This window comes from Gossypium hirsutum, chromosome A10 (genome assembly GCF_007990345.1).
Source record: "Gossypium hirsutum isolate 1008001.06 chromosome A10, Gossypium_hirsutum_v2.1, whole genome shotgun sequence".
Lineage (NCBI taxonomy): Eukaryota > Viridiplantae > Streptophyta > Magnoliopsida > Malvales > Malvaceae > Gossypium > Gossypium hirsutum.
Genome location: NC_053433.1, coordinates 22409286 through 22420845, shown reverse-complemented (window position 1 = coordinate 22420845; position 11560 = coordinate 22409286). Strand labels below are relative to the sequence as shown.

Sequence of the window (11560 nt, the reverse complement as noted above, 5' to 3'; positions counted from 1 at the left end):
TATGACATGTATAGGACTTAAACTTTATTATTTTGTGTCATTGAGGTTTGGCCATATGTATTGGCTTGGGTTGGAAACCCTTCAATTTATATTAAGCCTTGAATGATGGCTAACATTCATTTTGAATTTATAGAAGATGTATTATCATGGTTGAATGAATGTCTATTGTGGCTGATTTGGTTATAGGAATTATGCCTATTTTGGTATTGGTTGGTATTTATATAGAACTACATATGTAAGAGTGGTAATGGGGATTGGTAAATAGCCTTATATTGTCCACACGGGTAGGCACACGGGCGTGTGTCTAGGCCGTGCGTGACACATGGCATACCCCATGGGCGTGTGGTCTAGCCTTGTGTTCTCTATAGGTAAAAATTTTAAGTCAGTATGCATGATAATAAGCACACGGGAAGAGACACGACCATGTGTCTTAGCCATGTGAAGGGCACGACCTAGCACATGGGCATGTGCCTTGGCCGTGTGATATTTTGGGGTTGCTGACATCAGAAAGAAAATTTCCATGTTTTTGTACACGGGCTAGCACACGGGCATGTCATGGCCGTGTAAAGGACACGGGCCAAGCACACGGGTGTGTGCTAGGCCGTGTGGAAGCCTCTATAGGTGTGCATTTAAAATAAATTTCACAAGAGTGGAAGACACGGGCGTGTCCTTATATTGCTTAGGACGTGTGAGCCACACGGACCATCAACATGACCATGTTGAATTGGCCACACGGGCGTGTACCCCTTTCACACGGGCATGTGCCTTTATGTCAAGTGACATTTTTCTATAGTTGGGAAAAGTACCCGAGTGGGTTCCGAGTGATTTACAATGTGTGTTTTGGGACTCAAAGGCCCATATTAAGGATATGTTAATAAGTTTGAGAAAGTTTTAAATTTGTCCAAGTCTTGGAGACTTGGAAATGGTTGTAAGCATGAATTTAAGTGAGGTAACGCCTTGTATTCTGTCACGATGTAGGATACGGGTATAGAGTGTTACATCATCTGACTCTGATGAGAATGTATTTCTCCAGAAGTTATATCTTGGAGGTATGGAAAAGGCTAAGAGTCCACACATACCAACCTCATCACCTGTAAATAAGTTGTGTCTAAGAAAGAGCACTATTGGTCCCCTATTGAACGTGGAATATGTTTTGCTGCAAATAAAGGGACTAAACATTTCTGACTCCATTCAACACCAACAAGTATATATTTCTTGCTAGGAAACCTTTTATTAATGAAAAGAAATAGATGATAGAAGTTTTGGGATAAGAGGATTAATGTTATTCTTTATAATAATGGTCTTTTGCAATTTGTTGCATTTGTGAAACCTTATGTAATGGATTTTTTATGAGTTCTATGCAAATCTGTTGAAAAATACTGATAAACTTTCAAGCAAAATCTTATCATAAGGCTTATGTAAGGGGGAGATGGAATGATTTTGGGTCAGCACAAATTAGAGAAATATTGTTGCATCAATTAACAACTGATTTAGAGGTTGATGAATCTTACGACACCATAGCCAACAGTATTACCAATGATGTTCACCTTACACGCCCCTAAGAAAAAAAATTAAAAGCCTTCACCTTCGAGCTTACTTATGCTGGTTTGTTTGCTATAACCACAAGGAACTAAATTCCTAACATCCAAAGGAACATAGTCACAAAACCAATGGCCACTTCATTGAGAAAAATCTGTAATGTAGTGTAATCTGATTTGGGAGAGTGATCTGTCATGATTTGATATGTCAGATTAGGCTCCCTATTACATGTAATGAGCTTGTTTCTGAGTAATTTAGGTGTTTTTGTTATGTTTTTACTTACTTTCTGCTATTAGCTTTAATAAGTGAATTAGTGCTCTTTTTATCACTTTTGAGACCTGAAATGGCCAATTGCACCATCAAGGACCTAATGGTTGGTTAGGTTTTCTAAGGAATCATTGGAGGCGCAAACATAAGCGAAACATCGCTTAGAAGTAGCGGTATCATGATATCAATGTCTGGAAGTTGTGATACCCCTGACAATGTTGAATTAAAGAAGAATTGAGGCTTTCCTAGTGATATCGCGATACCTAGCTCCTAAGTACTCCCTCATTTCAAGACTACTAAGGATATCGAGAACCAAGCTTTAGGTATCGTGATATCACTGTCGAAGGGAGACAAAAAATGATCAAAAGGGTAGTCTTTGTCCAACATGTCCCCCAATCAAATATGTAACATCCCAAAATAGGGCCTAGTCAGAATAGTGGTTTTGGGACCACAAATCTAACGTTAAAATGTTTATTTTATGATTATTATGAGGTCTAGAATATGAAAATATGCATGTGTTAAAATTTCATGAAGAAATTCTATTTGGAAAATAAGGACCAAATTGAATAAAGTGCAAAACTTGGATTCTAGAAGCAATTTGTATGAAATTGCTTTAGATTATTAAATAGAAGGTCTTAAAGATCAATTTTCCCAATTTCTAAGTTTTTGGACAAAAAAGGGCATCTATGGATAAAATTTGAGAGAAAGGGCTTAAGGGCATTTTAGTCATTTGTTTAACTAATGAAATAAAATGGGAAAAAAAGACAAAAATCAGCCATTCTTCTTCCTCATACGGCCGAATTTCTCAAGCCCTCCATAGCTAGGGTTTTCAAAATTATCAATCTCAACAGTAAGTGTTCCCAAACCCTGTTTTTAATGTTTTTCGTATTTTTGAAATCCCGGTAGCTTACTCTCTTCATTTCTACCCATATTTTGAGTTAAGGTTCATGTATGTAAAGTGACCCATGTGTGACATGTTTATTATTTGATGATTTATGGATGAATATGAAAGTTGGATGTGTGTTAAACATTTTTTTCTAGGTGATTTTCATGAAAAACCCTAAAAGGACCTTTTTGCAAAAAGTGTAAAATATGTGGTAGAAATGTGAAATAATGGAAAAATGTGGGCTTCCATAAGAGGAAAGAACATTCGGCTAGGCTTGGGTAATGTAGAAAATACATGCATTTCATAAATAATGTGAAAGGTTAGGGGCAAAACGGTCATTTTGTCCGGGGTGAAATTTAGACTCGAAAAGTATAATGTGAGGTATTAATAATTCTTTTTTATTTTTATAGACCCCAAGGAACAAATTTCGGAGGTCGATCGAGGGAAACGAAAAGTTTCAGAATAATCGAAACGCGAAACCGAAACGAGTACCAGGTAAGTTCGAATAACTTTAAGTAAACTATTAATATGTCTAATTGCATGTTTTATGAATGCATGATAATTGGTTATAATGATGGCATGAAAATCTATGAAATGTGTTAATAATAATAATATGATAATAATAGTCCCGGTTGAAGTCGAAAGGGAAATTCAATGGATAAACCATGGCTTACATGACTTGAGATCCTGCATGTGTTGCAGAAAAGGATTTAGCCTGGACGGGTAATCTATTGATCTCAAATATAGAAAGGATCTATCCCGAATGGGTGTTTCTTGAGTGATCGAGCCTTCCGAAGAATATGTGTGCATAATGGATTTAGCTCAAACGGGTAATCTGACTAGGGTCTAAATTTAGCCTAAACTGGTAATTAAGATCCGAGCTCATTACGGATGTTTTTCACTACAAGGGATTTAGCTTGGACTGGTAATCCCACCGTAAGATGTGAGGTTCACGGGAGTGCTTACTTGAGATGATCGCTCTTATGATTGATTGTAAATGGAAAATCCATCGAGATTTCCAAGAAACTCAACGGGATTAACATGAGATGTAAAAATGAAATTGTTGGATGATGAGCTCATCTGAGACAAATTAGATGGTGTATTGTTATGGGACTAACTTGTTAATTGAGTGCATGTGATAGGGAAACTATTTCATGCTTGTTGGTTTTATTGCTTGATATGGATCCATGCTAATTAATCGGTAAGTTTACTTTCCAGTTATTCAGGCTTACTAAGCATATAAATGCTTACCCCTCTTTTTTCCCTGTCTTACAGAGCTTGAGGACTCGTAGAGGTTGGAAGATGGTTGGAGAATCAACAAACTATCATCTTGTCTAGCTTTTGTATATAGATACTTTTATTTTTTTCAATGGCATGTATAGGGCTTTTTTTATTTTGTTATATGTGTCATTTAATTAGCCAACATGAAGGCTTATAAAAGTATACATGTTCACTTGTATATGGCCAGGGTAATTGGCTCATTTTGGTGTAGGTTATTGATCTCGATTTACATGATAGGTATGTTTTAAATATTTATAATTAATTGTTCTTGAAACTAACTATTATCGTGATGCAGACAAGTGTACCTAATGAACAGTAGTATAGTTTTAGCAAGACCAGATTGTCAAACCCAAAGGAACTAAAATTACTAGTAATGAGTGTATTTTTATTATCTATCCTAAGAATAAGGGGGTTTTGTTTTAACTAACTAATTAACTGATCTAAGAATTCACAGAGAATAGAATTGGGGGATTACTTTTGAAAAACGATTGAATTAAGACAATACCTAAGGAAAAACCCACCTAGACTGTACTTGCTATTCTGGCTCCGAATCGGACAATTTATTCATTTAACTTGTTCCGTGGAGATCCCTAAGTTATGTTATTATCCCTATTCAATACTAATAACGTCTAATCCCTAGATTGGATAATTGAGACTTTTCTCTAATTAACACCCTAGGGTTGCATTAACTCGATCTATGGATCCCCTTATTAGGTTTCATCCTAATCCAGAAAAATCTTGTCACCTTATGTCTAGGTGCGCAAACAACTCCGCTTAATTATAACAAATGTACTCTTAGACAGGGTCTATTCCTCCTCTGAATAAGAGCTTATCTTGAATCAGTATCCTGGGATATCAAAACAAGAATTAAGAACACATAATTAAGAGCAAGTTAAATATTTATCATATAATTCAGAAAATAATAACAAGATTCGTCTTAGGTTTCATTCCCCTTAGGTATTTAAGGGATTTAGTTCATAACTAAAAAGGAAAACATCTCAGAAGAATAATGAATACAAAATATAGAGAAAACCCAAAACTCCTGAAGGGAAATTGAGGGGAGATCTTCAGTCTTGATGGTGACTCCAGCTTCTGAGATGGATCAATCAGCTTCCTTTGAGTAATTCCTTCCTTCCTCTCCGTGCCCTCCCTTTTTCTCTTCCTTTAAGGCATATTTATAGGCTTTAGAATGCCTAAAACCCCTCAAAATTAGCCTTTTCTGAATTGGACTCAACTTGGGCTCGGCAGGGACACACCTGTGTGCCACGCCCATATGAATCGTGCTTCTAATTTGCCAAATTGACACGACCGTGTGGTCTGCCCGTGTGAGAAAGTCCAAGTCGTGTTGATTTCGTACTTTTGCCCATTTTCTCCGTTTTTGGCTCGTTTCTCGTTCCTTTCTCTCTCCTACGCTTTCCTAAGTATAAAACATGAAATTAAAGCATTAGGAGCATCAAATTCACCAATTCTAAGGGAAAATCATCCATAAAATGCGTTAAGCATGGGGTAAAAATATGTATATATTATGGTATAACAAATACCCCCACACTTAAGCATTTGCTTGTCCTCAAGCAAAATCCTCAACTCATAATCAAAATAAATCTTTTTCAACTTATAATCTCTATCGAAAATATCTCAAAATAATCCATAGGTAATCATATATTGAGAATTCAACTAAAAGAACATAAAAGTTTCAAACATTCCAAGTTGAGTATTTAATCATGCAAACATAGGTGTCTCCCCTCATCTAAGTAATTACCTTCGATTCAGAATATCATATAGTTTCACATCCTCACTAAAGATTCACTCAAATCACTCGAGGTGTTAGGACAATAATTGAAGCATTCAATAGTCAATAATGAAAAATTATTACCATAGGCTTGCATGAAAATCAAATCTCCACCACTATAAATTGAGATGATACATCAATCAAAAGGTCTTTAGAGGGTTGTAATGAGGCTTGGTTAGGGGGTGTGGTCATAGGCTGAAAGCAAAAGTTAGAATCAAGATTGAATTGAAAAATCACTTAACTAGAAAAAGATTTAATATCACTTGTGTACAACAGAGCTTCTTCTCAGAATATGGAATTAAATACTTAAGCTCAAAAACAAAAGATTACTACTACTAATATGTATACATTTTTTTTAAGAACAAGTTAAATTACAAAATAGAATAAAACATAGTTAAGCAACTATTTCAATTCAAATTTCGACAAAAATGGGGATAAAATTAATTTAGGGGATTTCAACAATAATGGGTTAAGGGTTCATATTAAGGGTACTACAAGAAATGGTTTGTTAGGCTCAATGAGGTTTACTAGTGGTTAATCGTGGAGGTAGGCTTTTCATGGCATGAGTGGGTTAATCCTAAGTGCCTTAATCATTTTGACATATCAAATCAAATGGTGTGGCCTTGACATGCATAATCAAGCAAGTTCTAGAATAACAGTTCAATACTGACGCACTCAAAGCAATATTAAAAGTGAGCATGAAAGAATTAATAGATGCTCAAAAGGCTTAAAAATCTCACAAAAATTATGGCTTTTTGATGTTTAAAACTTGTGAATTCCAACTCAAAGTAATACCTAAACTTTGGGGAAACAACCTAAGATTTTAAATTCTTAAAAATCAACTTATCATGCTTGATTCTCTAATGTCTTAAAGTTTAAACAATCAATGCATAAATGCCTATGTTTTAATTCAAGATATATCAAATCATAAATCAATTAAAATTTATCCTAAATATGATATGAGAGCTTTTCAAGAGAACAAGGCAGTCATTCAGGGATTTTTCTGATAGGGAAATGAAGTAAATACCCCCTCACACTGAAGATGTACATTGCCCTCAATGTACAAAGATAGATATAAGAATACAGAAAGAAGATATGGAGAGAAGTGAAACTTCCTATATTATGAATTCCTCGAACTGGAGTTTTGGAGAGTAATCGGTGCGAGAGTGGAGGAGGATACTCCGGCGGTGGTAGAGGTTCATTAGTCCATAAGTCCTGCACCAAAAGAATATTATATCTAGTGGTAGTTATGGTCGTGGTCGATCAAGACATGGTAGTCGTAGAGAACCGTTCTTGGTGGAATTTTTAGTTCCTATGAGATGATGAGCTTAGGAGCTTTATATAACTGTGATAAAATAAGGAACTTTTTAGGGGACATTAGGAAGAATAATTACTTATAAAGAAATAACCAAAATTGATGATTAAATAAATAAAATTCTAAAGTCTAATAAAAAAATAAAAAGTAGTTTTAATAAAAATTAAAAACATAAAATAATAAATAAATGTTTTTAAACATCTTCATCGCTGGATGGTTCGCGAGGTAGGATTGGCGATGAGATGTGAAGGTGTTGACAAATCTACTGTAGAGTAGCATCAATGTTGTCAAATCATTGAAAACACTGCTACTCGAATCAAGTGAGGTGCACAGAGATGTCAGCATATGAAGCCGCCGCATGAACTGGACGAGAGGGTGGTGGTGGCTGAGACGGGGGGTCCTCATGCTATGGAGGGACATCATCAGGAATGTCCTTGTCCTTGGTAGATTGGGCGAGACGATATTGAGGAGGGTAGTTTCCTCGGCGCTTTTCAATCATCCTCATGCTAAGCATGCCTATTTATAGATTTTAGGGCACACGGCTAGGTAACACACCCGTGTTCCCCAATTTCAGCCCGTGTGATTTGCAAATTTTGAGTTTGGGCACGTCTGACATTTAGTACACGCCCGTGTTCCTTGGGCGTGTGGGTGCACACGGTCGTGTCACACGGCCGTGTCTGGCGTTGTTCGTTTTTCCCACGCCCGTGTATGTAGACCCATGCCCGTGTCAATCTAACAGGTTCAACCACGGGTGCTAGACACGGGCATGTCGCACGCCCGTACTATTTTAATAGGTTCACCCAAGGTTCTTCCACGGGCGTGTTGCACGCCCGTGTTGTTTTGGCAGGTTCGACCACGGCCATGTCACACGGCCGTGGAATTTTATCGTAGCCCGTGTTTGGGAAAATCATTGCCCTATTTTCACACGGCCCTAAGCATGCCTGTGTGCTTGGCCGTGTCTCTGTGGAAAACCTGTATTCAAGAGTTTTGTTAGTAAGTTAGGTGTTGAAGTCTAAATTTTAAAGAAGTTAATATAGTTAGTGCTCGGGTTGCCTCCCGAGAAGCGCTTATTTATAGTCTAAGCTCGACTTACCTCTTCATTGAGTGGTCATGGTGGTTTGAGGAGTTTATAGTCCTCATTCCTGCTATCATTCTCATTAAAATAAGGTTTCAGACGGGTGTTGTTTACTTTAAAAGTGCCGAACTTGGGATGACTTACCTCGACTGTACCGATGGGAAAATACCGAGTACCGTAAGAGGGATTTCTTCATTTGGTGTGGTAATAACAATGTGAGGATCTGCGACATCTAATTAGACTTTATTTCCAACCTTAAGTTGATGTGGGAAGGTATTGAGCTTGTTCTGGCGTAGTTCTGGTTTATCATGCGTTCTTGGTTTATGCGTCCGCCATTCATCTAGCTCTTCGATTTGTAGCTTTTGTTCTTCATGAATAGGTCCTCTACCATTGCTTGACAATGGCTTATGTACTTCCTTCAAACTCATTTCCTGCAAAGTAGGTTGCACCATATTGTCAGTTTTAATAGAATGGGTTAAACGATCACCTTCAATTTCCAATGTGTTGCCAGAATTGCGAGCTTGAAGGGTGTTTGTTTCGTCTCCCACACAGAGTGTGAGTTCACCTGTGCCAACATCAATGATCGTTTTAGCAGTTTCTAAAAAAGGCCTTCCTAGAATTAAAGGAGTGTTTCTATCCTTTTCTATGTCTAGAACAATGAAGTCCACGGGAAATATAAATTTATCGATTTTAACTAGCACTTATTAAATAATACCCCTAGAAATCTTATAGTTTTATCTCCTAATTGAATGCTCATCCTGGTCTGTTTGGGTTTCCCAAGACCTAATTGTTTGAACATTTTGTAGGGAATGATATTAATTCTAGCCCCTAAATCAGCTAATGCATTATTAACATCTAAACTACCAATTAAGCAAGGAATTGTAAAACTCCCTGGATCTTTTAATTTTTTCGGTAGCTTATTTTACAGAATAGCTGAGCAAACTGCGTTTAGCTCCACATTCGATGCCTCGTCCAACTTCTGCTTATTTGCTAAAAGCTCCTTTAAAAATTTCATTGCGTTTGGCATCTGTGATAGAGCTTCAATAAACGGTAAGTTAATGTGTAATTTTTTTAAGAGTTTAAGGAATTTACCAAATTGTTCATCTGAGCGGTCTTTCCTTGTCGCGTTGGGGTATGGCACACAAGGTTTATATTCGACATTCACTGATTTGTTTTTATTATGACCTACCTCACCTTGGCCTCTGCTTACCATAATTTCTTGCCTCGGTTCTAGCTCAGGCTCAATGAATCCTTCTTCATCTTGAACATTAATCGCGTTGAGTTGTTCCCTTGGGTTGGGTTCAGTATTACTTGGCAAGCTACCTTGTGGTCATTTGGAGATTAGTTTAGAAAGTTGGCCTATCTGAGTTTCGAGCCCTTGGATCGACGCTTGTTGATTTTTAAGTGCTGTCTCGGTGTTCTAGAAACGAGTTTCTGACACCGATATAAACTTTGAGAGCATGTCTTCAAGGTTCGGCTACTTTTCCTGTTGGTAGGGTGGTTGTTGGTAGCCTGGAGGTGGTCTTTGATTTCCTTGGCCTCCCCATGAGAAATTTGGGTGGTTCCTCCAACCTGCATTATGAGTGTTACTATATGGATTGTTTTGAGATCGAGAATTATTACCCATGTAATTTAACTGCTCGTTATCCATGTTGTGGCCATAAGGTTGGTATTCTGAATTGCTTGATCCACCTCCACTTGCTTCGCACTGCATTACTGGGTGAACCTGTGAAGAATTAAGAAAACCATCAATTTTCTTATTCAAGAGTTCTACCTGATTAGAGAGCATGGTGATCAAATCGACGTTATAAACACCAGCTGTTTTTGTTGGTTTTGTCCTCATGACTTGCCACTGATAGTTATTCAGTGACATCTCCTCTATAAACCCGTAAGCATCTTTAGGTGTTTTATTATTGATGGTTCCACCAGTATCTGCGTCAACCATTTGCCGAGTCGAAGGATTCAAGCCATTATGGAAAGTTTGAACCTGAAGCCAAAGCGGTGACCCATGGTGAGGGCACCTTTTCAGTAAGTCCTTGTATCTCTCCCATGCATTGTAAAGAGTTTCTAAGTCCATCTGCACAAACGAAGAGATATCATTACGTAATTTGGTTGTTTTAGCCGGCGGGAAATATTTTAATAGAAATTTTTCTGTCATTTGTTCCCAACTAGTGATTGACCCTCGTGGTAATGAGTTCAACCACTATTTAGCTTTGTTCCTCAATAAAAAAGGGAATAACCGAAAACGAATGGCATCATTAGAAACACCATGAATTTTAAATGTATCGCGTAGTTCCAAAAAGTTTGCTAAGTGAGCATTGGGATCCTTATCCTGCAAACCATCAAACTGAACAAATTGCTGTACCATTTGAATAGTGTTAGGTTTTAGTTCAAAAGTATTTGCAGCTACAGCAGTTCTAACTATGCTTGATTTAGTTCCTGTTAAAGAAGGTTTAGCATAATCATACATAGTGCGTGGAGCAGGATTTTGATTAACTGCAATTATAGGAGGTAGCTGATTGTCTAGATTTTCAGCCATCTCTTTGGTTGGGGTTGAGTATCATCTTCTTGCTCGCTCTCTGTGTATTTTAAGCTTCGCCTTATTTCTCTTTGGTTTTTGCGAACTATGCGATCGATTTCTTCGTCAAAAAGTAGTGGTCCTGACGGTTTTCTTCTAGTCATAAACTATAAAAACCTGCCAAGAGAAAGAAAAAGTAAATTAATAAATAATAATAAAAAAATAAAATTAAATTTCAAGAAAAATAAATGGCTAAAGTAATAAAAATTAAGTGTTCCTAATATCTTAGTTCCCCGGCAACGGCGCCAAAAAATTGATCGCGATTTTCGTGACAAGTAAGTTTTAAATATTTATAATTAATCGTTCTTGAAACTAACTATTATCTCGATGCAGGCAAGTGTACTTATCGAACAGTAGTATAGTTTTAGCAAGACCAGATTGTCAAACCCGAAGGAACTAAAAGTACTAGTAATGACTGTCTTTTATTATCTAGCCTAAGAATAAGGGGGTTTTGTTTTAACTAACTAATTAACTAATCTAAGAATTCACAGAGAATGGAACTGGGGGATTACTTTTGGAAAACAATTGAATTAAGACAATACCTAAGGAAAAATCCACCTAGACTGTACTTGTTATTCTGGCTCCGAATCAGACAATTTATTCATTTAACTTATTCCGTGGAGATCCCTAAGTTATGTTATTATCCCTATTCAAGACTAATAACATCTAATCCCTAAATTGAATAATTGAGACTTTTCTCTAATTAACACCCTAGGGTTGCATTAACTCGATCTATGGATCCCCTTATTAGATTTCACCCTAATCCGATAAAATCTTGTCACCCTATGTCTAGGCGAGCAAACAACTCCGTTTAATTATGACAAATGTAC

The 11560-nt window shown here is 37.0% G+C and overlaps 1 non-coding gene across 1 annotated transcript; it reads left to right on the top strand.

The window, feature by feature from the left end:
• Positions 1–10155: 10155 nt before the first annotated feature.
• LOC121208663 (small nucleolar RNA R71) lies at positions 10156–10262 on the top strand. The gene has a single exon (XR_005903794.1). It is a non-coding gene; the product is annotated as a small nucleolar RNA R71 (small nucleolar RNA).
• The last annotated feature ends 1298 nt before the right edge of the window (positions 10263–11560 follow it).